The sequence below is a fragment of the Lepisosteus oculatus genome, chromosome 10 (assembly GCF_040954835.1).
Source record: "Lepisosteus oculatus isolate fLepOcu1 chromosome 10, fLepOcu1.hap2, whole genome shotgun sequence".
Taxonomy (NCBI): Eukaryota; Metazoa; Chordata; class Actinopteri; order Semionotiformes; family Lepisosteidae; genus Lepisosteus; species Lepisosteus oculatus.
The window spans coordinates 9,783,792-9,805,548 of record NC_090705.1 but is presented as its reverse complement, the minus strand read 5'-3'; the positions used below and the strand labels follow the sequence as shown (position 1 = coordinate 9,805,548).

General features: G+C 36.2%; 1 protein-coding gene and 1 long non-coding RNA gene across 51 annotated transcripts in view; one reads left to right on the top strand and one right to left on the bottom strand.

Moving 5' to 3' along the window:
- rims2a (regulating synaptic membrane exocytosis 2a) overlaps positions 1-21,757 on the bottom strand; it is a 267,723-nt gene that overhangs the window by 149,858 nt on the left and 96,108 nt on the right. The gene's annotated exons all lie outside the window — the stretch shown is intronic.
- Positions 18,408-21,757, top strand: part of LOC107078701 (uncharacterized) — a 46,774-nt gene continuing 43,424 nt past the window's right edge. The window contains exon 1 of the long non-coding RNA XR_001479667.2: positions 18,408-18,666. This is a non-coding gene — a long non-coding RNA (uncharacterized lncRNA). The remainder of the gene's footprint in view (positions 18,667-21,757) is intronic.

Below are 21,757 nucleotides of genomic sequence, written 5' to 3'. Positions count from 1 at the left end.
CCACAATCGTGTTGCAGCACAATGTTATTTTCCTTGGCTGTTCAATAGTTAATGGCTATTGTACAGTACTTGGCCGCAAAACTATGCTCTTTCAATGCAAAACTTCCTCTATTTGTTCCATTTTTTTCAAGCTAAACATAACTAAACACATACTGTAGTTCTGAATTTCCATTTAAATATTAAAACATACTGTATAGCATGTTTTTATTGGTGTTTCATAAAGTAAATGTTATTTATGCAGGTATGATCATTAATAAGGATCATTTTTGTAGATTCTGTTACATAAGGCCATATGTTATTTTGTAATAAGGCCAATGACAAAAATTGATACTGAAAGTTAATTTTTTTTTCTGGAAAATGTGTCGCAAGGCATTCATGATTTAGATATGCTAATCGTTAAAGACTTGCATTATTATGCTCGGGCTTAGGTGATTCAGTTTTCTTTTCGTCACAGTGTGCAAAACCAGGAAGAGAAGCACAGACTTAAATTAAATGCGTAACTCAAGATTAAAACGGATAACTACTGAAGGCCTTGGTTTCAGACGACGTAGCTTATTGAAAACAGGGTGCACAATTGTATATATAAAGAAAGCAAATAAAAGCTTGCAATAAACAGTGATTCATACACATAGTGATTTAACAATCAGAGTCTGGCTACAGTGCATCTATCCATTTTCTAACTGCTTTATCCAATACAGAGTCAATGGAGAGCCACAGCCTATCTCAGCAACCAACAAACACACAACAGTGCCAATTTTCCCAGAAGCCAGCTAACCTATCAGTATGTCTTCGGACTGTGGGAAGAAACTGGAGCAACCAGAGAAATCCCTCACAAACACAGGGAGAACAAACCAACATCACACGGATAACACTCAGGAATTAAACCCAGGGCCCCAGCACTGCAAGGCAGTAATGCTAACATCTGTGTCCCACCCCTGACTATAGTGATTCACAATAATAGTATAATATTAACAGTACTAATAGTATTTAATAATAATAATAATAATAATAATAATAATAATAATAATAATAATAATAATAATAATACTATAGTAACATAGTAGTGCTGTATGTTAAGTTTAAAAAGACAAGGAAAAAGATTGAGTCATTAAGGAAATAATTCAATAATTAATTTGAATAATTTATGAGCAAATGGTTATGCAGTACTTCTAATCCATTCTTATACTTTTCTCTGTATAATTATACTGTATTTCTTTATCGTTCAATATACAATTTCAGTTTTGTCATCTGTTCATAGAGTAAACTCAAATCAACACTTCACAAAAAGACACTATAGATGGCATTTTATTAGTTATGTGTGTGCTAATGCCAGGTATCATTAACTGTGTTGCAGATAAATAACACACTGTGAAAAATGTTTTCATAATGTTAGCATGTGGAAAGTTACCTATAGTAACTGTAAGACTTTCTTATATTGAAGTTTGATTTTTGATGTACAAATTGATTATATTTCTAACAGTATAACACCCTTTTTTAATTTGAAATGTTAATGTTCATTTGCTTATGTGCTGCTGATAAACATACACAGAGCTTGCACACACATATTTGTGTGAACTACACCAATTATCTTTGCAAGTAAACTTTTAACTTTTGAAGTGGCTGCTGTGCTTAAATAGAGCTCCTCAGTTTCCAACACTTCTCAGAAAAAGAATTCTAGAGCACAAAACACAAAAGAATGTCAGAGAAGAGGTGGTGATCTGACATCTCATTTATGAGTGCTTCACAAGTATTTCATAATTTATTTCCCGAGGCTTTCAGCAATGTAACAAGTCTCAATTTTCTCCTGAGTGGGAGAGAATAAGTGCTTGATAAAAGTACGCACTGCCAGAGAGCTGCATTTTTTTTTGCTAGGGTAAACCCTTATTTTTGTACCTTTGTTTTCAACTGGAAATGTTTCCAAGAGTTAAAAAATGCAAGAATGAAAAACACAAAATAAAATTGATACCTGTGCTAGAAGTAAGAAGCAAAACACGATTCTTCATACTAAACCCTAAAACCCTAAAAACTAGAATCAAAACTATACCTAAAATTAGATACTATTGTTAGTCTTCTCCATGGATCAGATAATCACTTCATGAACATTGCTCTTAGCAATAAAGAGATACTTTAGGTTCTACCCTTTTTGTTCTCTCCCGGTAAATTATACAATATAAAACTAGCCTTCCATAAAATGCCACAGATGCTATTATGTTATTCTAATAAACTGTAACTGTTCTGCCCAGTCCCTGCAGTACTTTGAGGATGCTAGAAACACAGTTCTATTTCAAGCAGTTATTGCACCTCAAACTTCACACTCTTTTATCCAGAAATAAACAGAAATAGTGTCTCTAAGAAAACACATCACAGATGCCCTTTGCCTTTGCTTCAGTTTCAGAAGTAAGCTCCAGCATCAAGGCTTTTATTAAACGTCTTCAAATTTCATGTCATTTGCGAAAAAGTCATACTTCCATGTGCTATAGTTTTCAAACACCTTTCTGGATTCAAACGTCTTGCTCACAGTTAAACTACTCAAGGATTCCAGATTGAATATATTAAAAATACATGATCAAAACAGTAACAATCAGTGTACAGTAAATGCTTCCAATAAACTGGGTTTTTGATACAGCAGAATATGAAACAGAATTTCTGAATTTCTGATACGAAACAGAATTCAGTTTTCGCTGCTGTAACACTTGGTGTGCTATTGGTACGAGTGGGTATTTTGTTCGTATGGGGTGATGTTTTGAAAACCGTAGAAGGAACAATGATTTTTTTTTTCATATTTCATCATGTTTTGTTTATTTCTTACATTCATTACACTTCAGGCACATTTTAGAAATGAAATTGTTTAATTAGGGCCTGCTTGTGCATAGAATTTGCAGAACAATATATACAGTACATTCTTTTCTGATTTTGCAAGTACTGTATGCTTCGGTAAATCTTAAAGCTACAATACTTCTAAAGAAGAAGAAATTATTCACAATAAAATAATTAAATGACACCAAATATGACAATGTCATTAGAGCTTAAAATTAGTTTAACTGCTGCAACAGATGAAAATCCTATGTTTTTTTGGCTGACTGGGAATAAATAAATCTCTGCGTGAAGTGCTTCCACAGGGGTGATTCATAGATCACATCAAACCTGTTTGTGTGACTGCTGATACTTCTACAATTTTGTAATCAAAAGCAGTTCAGTGCCACAGATGTGTGAATTATATAAAAAAAATGTCACAATGGTCTAAGTTATCGGTAAGGTCTCCCCACTACACGCACTCAGATAGCACTACTAAATCCTTCCAAAATCCTTGTAATTTGAAAGACAAGCCATGAAATGCACAATAATACCCAAATAGTCAAAATAGTCAGATCTACAGCACTAAAAAAGCTAACTAACAAAAACAGTAAAGAAAGTTTTATGGCACAGCTACACTCTGCAGATACCCTTAATGACTTTACCACAAGACTCTATAAGCTGTTTTATCATGTGGCTGGGGATTCAAAAGATTTCACACACAGGAAGGGGGCGTGCACTGAGGCAGATGACTGAGCCAGCAGAGTCAAGCTGATCCCAAATGATTCTTTTCAAGTATGCTCTAATCACTTTGAAACAAAGAAATAGAGTTTATAAAGATGAAAACCATTGCGAGAAGCCTGCAAACCAAACGTATTGCGAACGTCAGCACCACAGAGACAAAATGTAAAAAGGAAGGTATGAGAAAATGACAACTCCCATATTAAAATGTTTCACGCCTTTAGCTCCATATGTCCATGTGTAGGCCAACACGGTGGTGCACTGATTTTCACTGCTGTCTCACAGCACTGGGACCTGCGCTGCTGTCTGCAAGGAGTTTGAATGTTCTCTCCATGTTCGTACTGTATAGGTTTCCTGTAGGTGCTCTGATTTCCTTCCACAGACAAAAGCTATACTGGAAGGTTAAATGTCCTCTGGGAAAATTGGCCCTGGTGTGAGCGTATATTTGTGTCTGTGTGTACCAAGGCAGGATATAACCTACCAGGTGTATCTTGCCTGGTGCTCACTGCTTGCTGGGATAGACTTTGGCTCCCCATGACCCAGTATTGCATAGAAAGGTTAGAAAAAGACAGCTGTACAGTTTGTCTGCGTGTGATAAGTATAGTGTGTTCTTTGCAACTATCATGTCCCTTCTTCCTTGATATAATCCATTACATCTGTATATTTTACAGAATATTAAAGAAAATGTTCGGGGTATTATTGTTCTCAGTCTGAATTTCAAGTAATTTGAAAAGAAGATTGATTCTAAAATTACTTAGAATATGCTAAAAAAAAGTTTTTCGATTTTTTTAATCTTCAGAAAATCCAGAAACTTCAATAGTCAAACATACGTCCATGATGAGAACAAATAAGTGTTAATCTAGTATTTTCTCTCTTTTTTTTAATCGTCCAGTGTTTCTCTACCAAATTGCTGGTGTGAGTGTGGAATGGGGTGGTGTTTTGACAACTGTGGAAGGAACAATGAATTTGTCATCATATTTTCAAGTTTCCAGAATATCATTGTGGCTTACTAATGACAAAGAAAACCGATCCACTCATAGGAAACTGATAGAAATGTTATTTAAATCTTGCCACTTGCTAGGTTTTTTCACCATATTAAAATAAGAAGTTCTGTTTTTGAAGATGTCTCTGCTCTGTACAGTAACATACTTTTGTATTTTACGTGTATTTATTTATGTCAGTGCCCATGTACACCAGTGTTTGGGGCAGTTTAAGAGGGTAAGCATAAAACACACAAAAAATAAAATCAAAACAACAAAAATAAAGAAACAAAGATAGAGATAAAAAAAGTGGGAAAAGTAGAAAAAGTTCATCCCAGAGCTGTGGAGCAAGGCAGCTGAAACCGCACACCCAAGATGCTTATACTGTACCTACAGGTATAAGGTACAATTTAAAGGTGTTTCCTTAAAAATGTAAAAGTAAAATTTTGAACTGAATGTGCTGGGCAATGGGGAGCCAGTGAAGATGTGTGAGAACTGGGGCGATATGGTCCCAGAGCCTTGAAAGCATTCGAATTTGAGCCGTTGAGTTTTGGACCATTTGAAGATTGTTTAGGGAGGCATGAAACATGGTTTCTGCAGCTGTGCGATCAATTTGTGCATCAAAACAGAGCTCTTGATCGAACGAGACCCACAGACTTCCCATTGTCGAGCAAAACATGAAGCTACTGTTTCCATGTTATTGGGACTTTAATAAATGCGATGTATCTTCCCTGGGATTTATGCACATCACCTTAGTTTTTGTCCTCGTTAAATGGAAGAAATTTGAGCTCAAGCAAACCTGGAGTTCACTCACACAGCTTGCCAGATTTGAGAAGTCTCATGCAAGATCAGGCAAGATTCAAGATGTAAAGGTGAATGTCAGCAGTGTAAAAATTAAAGCAGACACTCTTTTGATCAGTAAGACTCCCTGATGGAAGTATTGCTTAATCCAATTGACAATATTATAAGGTTGATTTATTCCAGTATTATAAAAAATTGTGAATGGTGGAATGGCATAAAAACCATGTAAACACTTTACACTGAAACCTCAAAAACACATTTGAAGCAATGATCTTACCGATGGATTGGTCGTAGCCTTATTACATTTACTGTGGCCTACACAGAGGCGAGTAGGATGTACTCATCTTTTAAAACCCAAGCAAATGTTTTATTTATGAGGTCTTTGAAACAAAGTTCAGCATTTCCAGAAAAACTAGGACAAGGATTCCCCTAATCCAATATGTCCTCTGTGTTCCTCCTGGAATCAGTATGCTTTCTGAGTGCATATTAATTTATGACGGGTACAGGTTTGTGTGACAACAGGGCCTTTGGAGAGCTGAACAAACAACAAACAAACTGAAAATTGACTCACTACTGATAGAGCCCAGTACGGTTCTGTGACTGGTCTTGAATGTCTAGAATCCAGACCAGAGGTTAGCTCCTCAGTTCCCTTGCAGGCCAGAGCTGCATTCAGAATTGCTGACTGACTGTTTGCCTGTAAAATGCGAATGAGGCCCGTGTCTGCATTCTCATATCAGTCAATCAATCAATCAGGCAGCTCCAAGGAGCCTGCACTCCAGCCATTTTAACTAATTAAGGGCAGGGAAATATTCTTCCCTACCACATCAACCAAGATCTAAATTACACAAATGCCTGTAGTGCCAGAACCTGGAATGAAAGGACAACGCATTTAAGTATAGGCACTCAAATCATTCTCTCTGTATATCCAAAAATTCAAAAGTCCAATCTTTTCAGGAGGGTTTCTTTTCTGTATTCACAATATACTGTACAGTACAACAAAAACTCCTAGGCTCAGTCTCATATTATTATTTAGTTTTCTATCACTGGCTCAGTGTATCAGCTTTTTCTCAAATAAAGGCATGCTCCTAGTCCCAAGCCAAATACCCTCCAACAGCATTATTTCAGTTCCTAAAGGCCGACTTCCACTGCAATAGAATTCAGTACTAGGGATGCCTTGTAGGTTAGCTCACCATAACAAGGTTATCTTACAACACTATGAGCCCTGTTATAGCACTCATATTTTATAGTAGGGGTGTTACTCTGCCCTTTGTGATGACACAGACACTTTGTAACAAGCTCAGCATGATGTCAAGATTTTGTAAATATCGCTTCATGTGCCACAAGCACAGGATTTTAAAAATTGCCAGATTTCTTGATTTCTGCAAATGCTCATTACTGGTCTAAGCAGTGAATAAGCATATTTGGAAAAAAATGTGGTTTAAGTGACATGCATGTTTAAAAAACATATACACTGGATGCGTACTATGTAGTATGTGTAATACTGTATGTAGCCAAATTCAAAGTATATTTTACCTCTCTTTCAAAAACAATATTAATATTCAGAAAATGTAGAAAAATAATAGAAGAGCATTTATTCACTTTCAAGGTCTAAATTTTATCTTTTTGTTTTTGTATGTATGTTTTTTAGAAAACAAATGCTCCTAACGCATTGGACTTGGACATTTTCTCAACTGTTCTCTTAATTTTATACACGACAACCTTCTATAAATTTCACAGAGGTACATTAATCACATACTGTAAGTCCCCTTAGCGACAGTAGCTCAAAAGGATGTATTATTGGCTGGCTCACTGGACTGTTAATAGGATTCAGACACTGCCTTCTGGGTTACTGGTGCAGTTCCAGCCCTGGCTCTTCCTCTCTTCTGCAAATCAAGGACAATGGAAAGCCATGCTGTAAATCTTGGCCTGGGGTGATCTGGTCATATTAATTGGCAAATATGTACAGTATCACTTTAAAAAAAAGTGTGACAGACACAATGTATATTTTTAAAGCCAGTTTTTTTTTACTTTGTAACAGACAAAGTTCAAATCCCTTTCCAGACAAGCCCTTAGAATGCTTTTTCATTGATTTTGTGAATTTGCGTCCTATATTTTGTCCGTCATTTATCTTTATTTCCCCCTTCTGGTGTTCAGCAGTTTCATAAAACTAAGACAAGTTCCAACTCAGAAGAAGGGTACAGTATAATGGGCAGTTTCCTGTTTTCTAGAACTCGCTGACAGATTGGACTCCTGCGCTTTTCCAACCAATTCACTTTCTTTTGATTTGTTGTGGTCAGCTACCGCATTTACAAATCTTGGCAGCTAATGGTTTCCTAATTCTACACCTTTTCTACAATACTCCTCTTTCAAATGAGATTCGTTAAAATGCTGACTTGGTCCATTCTTGATTAGTGTCTGCAAATTTAATATGAGGCCTTATATTTTCAGCCTGGTGATTTCACTGGAAGTTCACATATTGCTATGAGACTAAAAACGAGACACTTTGCTGACAATGTGACAATATAGCCAATCCCTCCAGACTTCCAGAAAAAAAGGCAATTCTGGCTTTCACAAAAAAAAAATTTTTAATGTTTGTAAATTACCAATCATTTTACAATGATAAAAAATGTTTGTAAATTACCAATTATTTTATACTGATGAATCAGTTTTTCTAGCTGTTTAATCAATTCTGCTTCTGTTTGACAAACATAAAGAGCAGAAACAAAGAAACCACCGGTGAAAATAAAGCAATGTGATGGCTACTAAGTTATCGATGCAAGAGAACACTTCTAACATCTATTCATAAATGTATTTTGTCATGTTCACTTGAGTTAAAAAATGATTATTTTCATTTTTAGGATGTGTTGAGGAACTGTATGCCATTGCAAAATAAGGAGAACACAGATTTAGTCTTTGTTTTTTGGGTTGGATTTAAAAACATTTTAAATTAAGTTCTGGGCATGAAATATATTTTTTACATTTTGCACACAATATGTACATATGAAAGTATCCAAACATACTTATATTACTTATTTTTATATTACTTATATTATATTATAATACTTATATTTGCTATTGTTAATCTATCTTAAAGGACATTTATTCCAAACTCTAGTCTATGAGATGTAAAAGGCGAGGCGGGGTTCATCACATATGAAATGTCACACAGTTAACGTCTTCCAAAACGGACCCCCTCTTATTTAGATTGACATTTCCGGGTGTTTTGTGATGGCGACCTAGAGCATAATTACTGTATGTAAAAATCCCACATCTTTTATCTTTTGTGTCTGAGCTCCTTTTCTCACACCTTTCTTTGTATGGTATGAAGTATAGCATATTAACGTTTTTTTTTTTAAAAAAAGACTGCAAGAATAATTTGCCTGTTTGTGCAGTTTTGCAGGATTTTCAATCGCAGTATGTTTCCCCATGCACACTAATGAGAACTTCAGTACGGAAGCAATGGAGGGTTGCAAGAGTCTTCCCTAATAAAATATATAATAACAGGGCCTTTGTACAGTATGTTTTGCAAGCATATGCAATGCATGTATCCTCCGTACCAACAAATATTCGACTAATATATAATTCCTCAGTGGTTGAACATTAATGAGGGCTTCATTGAAAAATGTTAAGTGCCAGAGCTGAAGCAGGAATCGTGTGGTGTGTGGGAGGAGCAGCTCCCCCCTGGAGGAACCAGGCTGAATGGTAAATTGTTCGGTAAGAGCTCTTAGCAGTCTGCGGGGATTGTGCTCTCTCTGTGTCCAAGGTCAGTCTGTTATGAAATAATGTGCTGCTTTTTCTTGCGAAGCTTTGAAAGTCTGACACACGCGTTACATAACGCTGTCTCACAGTCGGCCACGGCCCGTGTGGCTGGGAGGGAAGGGTGCCAGCAAATCGCTCTCCTGTTTCACCGCCTCGGCCCCCCCAGCCTCCACGCACCTTTCGGAGGTGCGTGGAGGGAGGAGAGAATTCGGTTACAAGCTCGGTCCGAAGGGCAGAGGCTTCTGACAGCCTTAACTGCTGGAAGACGCTCATTTCATCTGTCTGTCACCTCGGTCTTTACGCTTCAGTTCCAGTCACTTACCTGTAGGGCTGAGACCCAGGACCAACCCACGGCTCTGGGAGCAATGGGGCCATTTGTCCTTTCCTGTTCGGCCCAATGGAGAACGGTCTAACGTTTTGGCAGGAAGGCTGGCTTTCTCCTGCCTTTGCCTCTTTCGCGTCATGACTACGTCCGCGGCCTCGACCAGTTCTGTGCAGCTGTTGCCACACTTGCGCCTTGAGGTTAGATAGAAGCTTCTAGCTCTGTGATGACACAGTCCACTGATCTCAGAAATATATTCTGCCACTATTTATACCCCACAAGCATAGAAATATTAAAGCTCTGTGATACACTGGATGTGGCATAAATCATGTATTCAAGCCACATCTAGTACTGTAAATGTAAGTACAATCATAGTAAATCGATTGACTCTGCCACAAAACCATTCATTTGTACAGTATACAGCAACCTCAAAATCCTGCACATACTGTATTGTGAGAACAAGCACCTTCATTATTTCTTGATTTTCATTTTTTAGGATGTTCGTTTTTATTTGATTATTTTCGAAGATAAACTGCAATTAAATTGCATTGTTTATGTATTAAAATTGTGAAAGAGGCCAAGGTTATCTGTTCTGTCAACCACCGAATGTAGAAAAGGCCTCCTCACATGAAGCAGGGATTCCATAAAACTCTTAGAAAGGTATGTTGACAGAGTTTATTCACAAATGGGGACAAAATCAATGTTTTTTCTTCTTTTTTTGGGAACCATCATTTCTGAAAGCATGGACAGGAGAAAAGTCACCTTGCTTTACGGGAAAAGATGTCAATTACCCCAGTACCAGTGGATGACATGGTGTTATCACAGCCATGAAGACATTATGTACCGTTCTCAGATTTCACTTTCAGATTTCCTTTGCAGACTTTTTAACTCTAAATTTGTAGGTAAAAGTGAAATGTGGAAAATGAAAGTGACAGTTTCAGGAACAGGACAGGTATTGTATCATTTCTATTTTACTGATCAGCCAAAATACAGTACCTAGTGACTCCGTCTTACAAAAACTTATTAAACATATCATATTGCAGATGCATTAAAGAATCATTCAAATAGCCTGCTCTTAAAAATAAAAATGAAACCAAAAATGGTGGGTTGTTTCAATAAAAAGGCCTTGCTTTCTTATGAAAGACTTAATACAACATATTAGGTTACTAAATTGAAGATTACTGTTTTAAAAGTGTTTCTACTATGGAAGAATTTCAGTACTACATGAAATTTTGGATGACCATATGTCAAACTGTGGTGTTGGATCCATAATCATTTTTATATTCTTAATAATTTAAAATTTTCCAGCTGTCAAGGTGATATCTATCACTGTTTGGCTGTCAGTAAAAAATTGATTTTAATTTTCTATTAAAAATTAAAAATATATAAATATAAAAAGTTGGAGATGCCAGCTGTGCCTGAGACAACAGAAGTGTAAAAGGTTTAGACTGCTTTAATGAAATTAGCACTGTTTGGAGATTTTTACACCCAAGCACAATGCTTGGAAAGTTGTTCTTTAGAGGTGTCTCATCTTTGTTAAAAAAATAAAGAATGAAAATGTATACAATAATTAAATTTGTAAAATGTGTGCCTCTGTTCTCTTTTTTGTTGCTTAGCAACAGCTCGTTAAGATTAGTCTTAAGTCTCACTTTGTGCAGCAGTCTTATCGCATGATTTTACTATTGACTAATTGTGAAAAACATACAGAATGTCTGAAACTTACGTTACTGTCTTTTTTAGTACAGACAGCCCTTGCATTCACTTAATATGTGTTTTTTAAAAGAGCAGTATCATATTTTCAGGAGCGCCGAAACCAGTGGGGAGGAGAGCAGAGTAATGAAGCCAATTCATAGATGGGGATTATTAGGAGGCCATGATTGGTAAGGGCCAATGGGAAATTTGGCCAGGACGCCGGGATTACAACCCTGCTCTTTTCGAGAAACATCCTGGGATTTTTAATGACCACAGAGAGTCAGGACCTCGGTTTTACGTCTCATCCGAAGGACAGCGCCTGTTTACAGTATAGTGTCCCCGTCACTATACTGGGCCATTAGACCCACGTGGACCACAGGGTGAGCGCCCCCTGCTGGCCCCACTAACACCTCTTCCAGCAGCAACCTTAGTTTTTCCCAGGAGGTCTCCCATCCAGGTCCTGACCAGGCTCACACCTGCTGAGCTTCAGTGGGCTGCCAGCTGTGAGTTGCAGAGTGATGTGGCTGCTGGCCACTTAAATAAATTATTGAATTTATTTTATTGTTTACTTTGTACTTTCACTAAATGTAAAACTAGGAACATATTATATATAACATTTGTACAGATAGGCTCAATGAACCTAATATCTTTTTAGTCTTGAAAAGAGAAGACTACAAAAGAACATGATGCAAATATTGCAAGTCAAAGGTAATGTCGAAACCAGTTCTTTTGACGTCTTCAGATTCAACAGTGAGACCTGAGGACAACTGAAAACTATGTGGAAGAGCATTTAAAACTGAGACTCTGGATACTTCTTTACTTCAATTGTGGGGTACAGGAGCTACAGGAAAATTGAGCAAGTGACCCAATCATGTCAGAACCAATAGCGTGGTTTCTTCAAGATACAGCTGCATGAGTTCCTTGGATGAATTAGCAACTAAACAAGCTACTGTATACTGTATGAGCTAAATGGCCTTCTCTCTTTGTTATTCTCCTATGTTTTTAACCTTTATGATATCTGAGAAACCTCTGAAATGATTGTGATTTCCACACGTTCCAAAGTGTTCTGATATTACTGTTCTTCATAAATATTTCATTAGTAGATTTAGCAGATGAAAAAAGTGGGTCAAAAATTTAAAGTAAGCGAAGATGGCATTCCAGAACAACCTATTTTTCTCTCACATTAGATCAACCGCTTGAAAGATCCCTCAGGCCTGCTGAGCATACAGCACATGCTTCTGTGAGCTGCTGACTGACCTGGTTTGCTGTTAAAAACAACTTAAAACATCTTTTGTCAGATGAGATTAAAGCTCTCTGTGCTTCTGCTGCTGTTTTCTATGTATAATAAAAGATAAACTACATCACTACAAAGTGCATTGTAAATGTCTTGATCACAATTACAATACTGTAGCCCACGTACTAGTGAGATAAAACCAGGAGAAAAAAAACGCCATGACACACACTAATAACCGAATTAACTCAGATGATTCATCTAAATTTCAATCCCCCTTCAAAAAAATAAAATAAAATCTGAACTTGAAAGTATGTCTAGTTTATCTTAATTTTGAACTTGCAGTCTTTTCTCTTTCTTTCACTTTTTTTCTATCTATTGTATTGTATATTTATTTCAGAATTGCCTCCTGTTCTGGAAGTCCTGGTTAAATGTTAAATAAAGTAAAAAGCAAAGGTGAAAACACAAGTAGTGTCCCTGAAGGACTTCTGCTGCTTCTAGTTTACAGATAAGGGAGAGAAGGAAAATAAAACCATATGACCATGCTACATTCAGTGAACTCTCTTATTAAGGAACATTCTCCTTCGAATGATAATTTATCGTACAGCTGTCCGTATTGAAAGGAGTTAACACAGGAAATATATCAAAACGTATCTATATTTCTTACAGTCTTTGTCTTCAAAATGAAACGAAATTAAAGGAAACATTTGTTTTGGGTGTAACCGTTTTATTGTTAATAAACCTTGTCCTTACCTTTCTATCAACCATTGCACATCTGGAAAATCACTAGCATCTCGTCCAGACGAATGCATTAAATCCTGTGCTGGCAAGCACTTTTCTCTAAATCCCTCTATGCCTTTGTAAAATCACATCCAAAGGCTTTGGGTTATGAAATGCATGTCTTCCACACGGCTCCTACATTCGGCAATTCCCAAAACCATTTTTCACTGTCCTCTCGTACAGGTATTGCACCATTTCCCTTACTGACACGACCAAATGCTAGGTGCTCCTCTAGCCTAAAAATCACTGGGTTGGTGACCTGCTGTAGAGGATTCTGGGAACATGGAGTGGTGTTACAGTTTAATGCTGTTATCATGGGCTGTATATAGCTGGAGGTCAAGCAAGATTTTACCCTGCAAGGAGGATTATGGTACTTAGCTGATTACTGGCTGGCAGTTATTGCCTACGAAACACAGGCCTTCAGATCTGGCCTATTCGAATGTAGCATTGTTCCCTGATAATTATCCTGCTACAGAACAAATGGTATTTTCTCTTTTACCTTGAATTGCTTTGGAAAATAAGTCTCCCAAAAAATAATCCATGTAACCGTTTAAGCATAGCCTCAAAGGAAAACATTTTTTTTTGTTTAATCTGCTGTTTCATTCTGTAGCTTATTGTAATGACCTGGAAATTGCAAGCTGGACATAAAACTCAAAGCAAAATGCACCACGATGACGAGGTGAATTCCGTTTCATTTTCTTTTAATTTCAAATACTTCTGCAGGAGGTCAGCTCTGGTACATGCGAGATTACAATGAAATGAAGTTGCCTTCAGCACACCCTGTAAATAGACGAAGTAGACCCTCCTGCATGGCGTTGTCCCTTGAAATATACAGTACTGTGCTTAAGGCTGAAGTGATACCTGCCTAAAGAATAAGACGAGACACATGACTGACAGATCAGAGCATGTGGGAAAACAATTTCAAGCACGAATGTTGACACAGCACTTCACAGTGAGCCACATACAGGAACACAATGCTGTTTCAGAGCTGTTTCATTCCAGGATGAGCGGCCCCTTTGACAAACAGAACAATTCAAAGGGAAGGTTTAGAGCTCTCCGAGTGAAGAAACCCATTGAAACCCTTCATCCTCTCATTATCTCAATTAAAAGAAATGACCGTCAATTTCTCATGGCAGATTAAGAATATATTTTCTTTGTAATGACTGTATTCAAAATACGAGTGAAAACACTTTTTTCAATGAATAAAATAATTCGGGTTGGAGGATTCTTCATAAAAAAGGCTTCTATAAAAACAGCACCATCTGAGAATGTTCTTATTCTTTCTAATTAAAAAAAGTGACAATCATCACAAAAATGTACCTTTATTTTGCTGGAATTAAATCAAAAGATAACATTCATTTCTGGCTGTTGCCGTATTTTACCTCACGAGCGTAACTACGTTATCAATGTATAGTGTGCTTTTCAAAATGCATCTAATAGTAGAGAATCGGAAAACGTACATTTTTTAGCAATATAATGTGAAAATATGTGACTTCAATAAACCTACTATTTTAGGATACATTTTAACAAGTGGACAATGATAAGGGGTGTGCATAGCATTTGTTTTTCTGTGCAGAGGAATGGCTTTTGCTTGATAATTATTTTTATGAGATGCTAGCACGATTATGACCAATGCTCATCATTAATTGTCTGTGTTTCTGCTTGCTCTGATATTTGTTATGTATATTTGCTATGCTAATTAGCTAAAGAAGTTACAAATTCTCCTGGAATCAAAATGTCAATTCTGATTGCAATGCAAGAAATTACAGTATATAGCAAAGCAGTGTACCCGTCATAAAGGGGCAATAGACACAAGACAGGCAACACAGCTATAGCTGCTATTATTGCTACCATTACCCCTGCTAATACCATGATATTTAAGAATTTTAAAGCTAATAGCAAATAGAAGCACTTCTGTGATATTTCAGAAAACATTAAGCTCTTTATTCAGTTTCCCTTTCAGTCATGAATGTGTGTTAGTGAATCACTATAACGAAGAGAACTGTCTATATTAGAAGGAGCTCTAAAGAACATACAGTACATACATACAGTAAGGTAGAGGAGATCATGTATCAACCCTAAAACTGGCGACTACCTTTTAACTGGCATATTTGCTGTTTTGCTGTTTTACTTTGGTTTTTTCGCGATGTAGGCTAAATCATTGTATCAGATGATCTGACAGAAACTTCTATAACTACAAGTAATGAACTTTTCCACAACGTAAAAGGACCTTCCAGCACCTCAACAGTCCTTGAGACTGGAGAATTTAACACTGCAATTTGTCTGCCTTGTTCTTATGTCCCCGTCCGTGTTTTTTGTTTTTTTCCCTACTTCTTGTATTCAGGTACCCCTCCCCCATTGGTCCCTCATTACGCCATTGCTGCAGTTGTGACATCATTATCATCTCTACTCCCAGCCAATCAGAACCCAAGATCTACAGTTTAAATATCTGAAGAAGGGTCAACTTCGGTTAGCTTCGACTCATGTTCGCATTTGCTCACTAGTGGTCATGTTTGTTGGATGTTTTTGATTACCTGTGTTTTGTATTACCTTGCCTGCATTTGTTACTTTTCTTTTTACTTTGCTTGTGCTCATTTTGTTACCCTATTCCTTGCTCGTGTATTTTCTTCGGTATTACCCGTTTTCCCATAATCGTGCAATTGGTTCACTCATGTCGTGTTATTGTTAACTGTGAACTTGTTGTACACCAGGGGGAAAGGTAAGGTTGTCGGGTTACATTGTGCACACGCAGGTTAGGGGCGAGTACCACCTTTGTATTTTTCTGGTTTTGGTTAGTTCAGTGTAGAGACGTTAGGGCGAATGAAGACGCCAAAGACCTTCTGTTTCGTGTTTTGGTTAGGTCAGATCTCACCGTCACTGTATTAACTTGGGCAGTTTTGTTATTTTTCTTTTCTTTGGCACCACTCAAGTTCCTTTTCCCTGTGTGTTATTGTGTCCCATATACGTACCAGTCACTTATTCACTTTATTAAAATCACTCTTGCACAAACGTTTGTTGTCCCTTACCAGAAACCCACCTGCATCCAAACCCATCCTACTGTAAATGTTACACCCCTTTACCCCCTAGACACCTGGGGTCCTAAAACTTGTTTATTGCTTTTGTTTCACATTCAATACATTGAACCTTTGGAACTTATGTTTCTAATAATTTTAGTACCCCGTGTGGCATTCAAAGGAACCCCAAGCAGGGATTTTACAAGCATTATCAGCTCTGGCCCACACAGTAGTGAAGGTAGTGATGTTTGCTGGCCAACCATCAACATCCCTGGGAGTCCTGGGGAAAACATTATTGTGACAGCCTCATCTTGTACTCTATGAGGCTGTGACACTTGCTATGTTGTATTGTGCGAGATTATATCAACCAGTTGCTTTTGTTCTTACTGTACCAATTAATGTTTATAATGTTTTTTGCTAATGTTTCACAGTTTGTTTATTATAAGTGCAACGGGACTCAGTATGGTGAGCAAGTTACAGAAGTGGCATCAGCCCTTCTGAAATCTAGAAAAGTAAGACTCTGCTGTGGTAGAGGACTGTTTTTTTTTGTGTAGTGAAGTCATCCTCTGTCTAGGGAGTGGTGCTGTTTGAACTCAGAGTCCAGGACTGAATCCCAGCAGGACCAGGAAAGCTGTATTCATCACATAAATTAATCTGGAAAAATGAATCAATTTATCAATTTAAATACAAAATGTTTTATTACACTGACACAAGCTTTTAAACATGTTCGTTTTTTTCTCTTCACAGGACAAAGAGTATTCTATAAAATAATAACTTAGAACTCTTCCCATAGTGACAGACTGCATTAAGATACTGGCTTGGACCTATCCTAATGGTGTCCAGATGTCGCTTTAAGCAGGATTGGGGTGTGTTAATTTCTGGCCATCAGAACAGACAGTTTTTTTCTCCTACTGCAAAACACTCCAAAGTGTAATGTATTGTTCTGCTCATTAAGTTCATGCTCTGCATGGGAGCACAGAATTATTAATATCTTGATTGCTCCTTTGGAGCAAGCTAAATGAAATACAGTATTTCACTAGAGTAGGCATTATTAGACTTATAAAAATACTTTATTTACTTTATTTTATTTATAAATACTTAATAAACATAAATACTTTCATACATACATGTTACCAATATGTATGTCTACAAGTATAATAAAAGAGTAATACCATCCATTTTACTTACGTACTACACAAGTAGACTGACTCTAAACAGGCAAACCTGAATAATTTACCTGGTATAAGTTTTAATTTATAATGTTACACTTTGGTAAAAATGTGGTAAAACATGCACTGCCATGGTCTGACTTAACATGGTTGACCATTATGAAACATGGCATGATAGAAAATTATTATTTTCTATTAATTCTTTTGGTTCCTATGGATGTGTCAAAACATAAATGTAAAACAAACAAGGAAATAGCTGCTGTGGTCAGTTGACACTGAAATCACTTACATTGTGTGGAATAGAGTATATATCATCATTAACCAAGGTCTGTCTGTTGCTGTTTTCCTCTTTCTTTAAATATATGTATTCTTAGGGTTACAGAAAAGAGGTGGCCATAATACATTCTACATAAAAGCATTTTTGCAAGTATATCAACAATCAAATCTGTAAGCTGTGCATAACATTCCACTTATTTAATATATACTGTATGTGAATCAATTGTAAGCTAAACAATATGGTTATAAAGGTATGCAAGTCCTAGACATTTTCAGAAGAAATGTGTTGTGTTATGAGGGCTTTTTATGATATTTGTAAATAATGCAACTCCATGAATTTAAATATTTATACACGGGATGTACAGGTAATTAATAAATGAATTAATTTCAAGCTGTGTCATCTGGGGGCAGATGAGATGTCCCGGTGGGTATACATTTCTGTTGCTTTGTCAACAGTATCAAATTATTCATGAAGAAAGTGCTGTAAAGAATGAACCAAGTTTCAAAGTGTCATGTATGCTGAAAATACCTCTAAATCTGGAATTTCATTTGATTCAAACTGCAGAGTAAACATTTGAGATTTAAATGGCAAACTACAAGCTTACAAATATAAGTACCTACAGTGTGGTAAAAAAAAAGGTCAATCTGAAATTGTAAAGTAGATTAAAACATTTTGTTTTTTCATATAGTAATCCAAAAGTTCCATAAGAAAATATCTCAAGGCTCTAAAAAGTTGCTGAAAATAACAGGAAATTTATGTAGGTCACCACAGAGCTTTAAGCTCCTACTAAGGTACAATACTAGAAGTTCTAAACCTCAACCTTTCATCACAGAAGACAATAACACAGTGGAAAGTGTGGAAATGTAAAAGTGTAAGGTAAAATTAATCATATAGCCTATTCACAGTTACACAATCGAGGAAGATTTTTATAAAATGGAATACACAATGAACCATTTTTTCTGAGGTTGAAAAATGTCTTTCAAGCCATTTTTTCTTTCTTTGATTCTGCTAAGTTTGCATTTTTTCAGCAAGCAGCTGTATTTTAAAAGAAAAGATTGTGACTGTCTACATACCAGAAATCTGAAAAATGGAGATACAGCAGGAATGGTAAGTTAATAATCCATTCACCTTAGCCCTTAAAAAATACCTATAATAATTTTGTTATCCAGTGTGACTTTCTATTCCTAGAGTACAATTTTCTAACTTGCATATTATTATGCACTGTACATCAAATAAGGATACACTAGACTGAAGATACTGTACACAGCTATATATTGAAATGCATATTTATTTGTAACTTTGACATTTTTATTATGTATTTTATTGCCACATCAGTAACTAGTGGTTGCGGATCCTTTAAGGCCAATTTCTGTAATTTCATAGTTCGGGATTAATTTAAAATCTGAAAGGGGATAAAGGCAGGAATTATATTTAGGAGAGAGTCAATTAGCATATCTGCATAAACAGTGGTACTGTATATTAAGAAGTGTGAAAATGTATGTGAGAGAATGTGGTCAGTCAAAAAAAACAGGGTATTCTGTTATATTGTGAAATTTAACAGCAAAACTAAATTTTGGGCCTAGAGAGAGAGATTTGTATTTACCTCTGACTGTTCTGAACAGCTGAGAAGAACTGATGTCCACAGCATCATACACAGCAGATCCACTGAATCCCCAACCTCTAACCAACAGCCTGGGTTACAAAGTCTCCTTTTTTAGGAACATGCATTAAGCACAGAGCTTGAAGGCTGCTAAATAAATTATTTGTTTCTTTATCTATCCCAACATGTAGTACAATATATAACACTTGTGAGTCATCCTTGAAAAGGCACTCTCTATAGGCAAGATAAAATAAATAAATGAAAAGTTACTGCAGCTGCTCCATGTGGTGTTTTTAATGCCATTCATTTTAACATATTTAGGAAACGCATTTTTAAGGAAAGTTTATGTAAGTTACAAGTTTTTGTAAGTTTATGTAAGTAGGCATTTTTAAGTAACAGTTTATGAGGTGCAAAGTGGCATACAGATACAGTACAGTACATGAGATATGGAGATATGAAATCAGTGGAGAATGGAAATCTTAAACAGATTCTACTTGAAGCACACAACAAATTTATCACCAACAGTCAATCTATCAAAAAAGCAAAAAAAACTATTTGAAATGGATCAAAAAGTCAACTAGGAAAAAAATAGGGGTAGTGAAAGCGCTTCACAAAAGTATAAAAAAACAGCATCTACTTAAAGAAAATAAGTATAAAGATTTACAAGCACAAGTTTAAAAAAGGCTATTAGACCAAGAAAAAGATGGGAAAATTTGGAATTTTGTAATGGAAGCTAAAATAGATAAGAAAAGGTTTGTTCTGTACTACAACAGAAAATAAATAAGGATGAAGTGAAATCTATGCAGGAAAAGAGTGGCAAATGTACAGGAAAACAGATCATGTTCTGAATAAGAATTTCACTTAAGATTTCACCAAAGAAGAAATCAACATGTCTAAGGCACTATTGTCATAAAAGACAGGGAAGTGTTTTGAGTACTTAAAGCACTTAAGATTAATAAATCGCTAGGCCTCAATGGTATCCAGCCAATTGTATTCAAAATAGAGATGTGATACATCAGCCATTCTTCCAATCACTCAACACAGCAGTAGTATTCCTGGACAGGAGAATTGCTAATGTACTCCCCATCTACAAGAAAACCGAGAAAATTGAACCAAGTAATTATGGATCAATAAGTCTGACTTTAATTACATGTAAGGTTATGGAAACAATTATTAGGACTAAATTAGAGCATCACCTACAGTACATAGAAATATGATCCTAGGGGATAATCAACATGGATTTGTATGCCTTGCTTAACCAACTTGTTTGAGTTCTTTGAACAAGCAAAAACAGGGATTATATATAGACCATTTGATAGTGTATTTATTTTTAGAAGATTTCTGATAGTTACTCATATAGGATGAGTATAAATAAGATTACTTTTCAAACTATTGGCAGACATTAAGGGAAATGTGTTTTATGTATAGATTACAAACTGGTTAATGCTTACAAAAAAGTGTGAATTCTCAGATTGGGGTGATCAGTAGAGTATACTGTATGTGTACAGTAAATGGTAAGGGGAGTGGTGTACCACAGTTTTTGTATTTATGTAACTGTGCCATGAGATTGAAAGAGCAGAGGAATACTGCGGTAAGATATACAACTAAATTAAGTAAACTAGAAAGATTAGAAGTATGATCTTAAGGGTTGCTGAAAATAGTTAAATGAAAAAGGGACACTCTACTGGACATATGGACTGAGAGATGGAAATATGAATGGGTAACAGAAATTTTATTTTGAAAGGTATAACGAAGTCACAAGACAAAATCATCAAAATATAAGATTCATCCAACTAAGTACAGCAGTTAAACATACAGTACACTGATAGGCTGCTATGATGAGCAAATAGTCTTGAACTAACATAAATAATGTGTCAGTGTTCCCCTAGGCCTTATACCGGAGGTCAAGGGAAGGGAAAAACATTTAAATGTGTTGATGAATGCATGATATAAATTGTACAACAACAAACAAGATGTTTATTGCACTGCAGAAATTTAAATTCTGAGTTATTCCTTGTCACTAAGCATTGTTTTGCACCAGCACTCCATCCACATCCAGCTACAATATGAATCACACAAAGATCTAATTGAAACAGCCACAAAAATCTAAATTATACAGGAATCTTTTGACAAAAACAATTTTGCTCCTGAAACAGTGTTTAGGTGTTTTAAAAACCTTGCTCCCGACTGTAGATTATCTTATTGATGCAATTCCTATAATTATTGCGTTATTCCTATAACAGCAACTTACTGTAAATGTCAGGTAAGTCCTAATTTTATCATGCCTGAGGAAAATGCAAATAATTCCGAGAAGTTGCCAATTACATCGCCAGATATAAAGTCTACATTGAACAACTATCTTCAGGAAATATCTGACAGGGTCTTCTCATATATTCACAAAGTCAAAACAAAAGGAACATTGATATTTTTCATATAAAAAAGTGTCAATCCTCGGTATCCTTATACATAAGCGTGTCCACTTTTTCATACTTTTGTCCTGGATGTTCCAAATCAAAACAGCAGACAACTAGTACAGGAAAAGAGGAGAGGGCAAAGTGAAGCACACAACACTCCTGCAGATGTGGCAGAACTCAACAC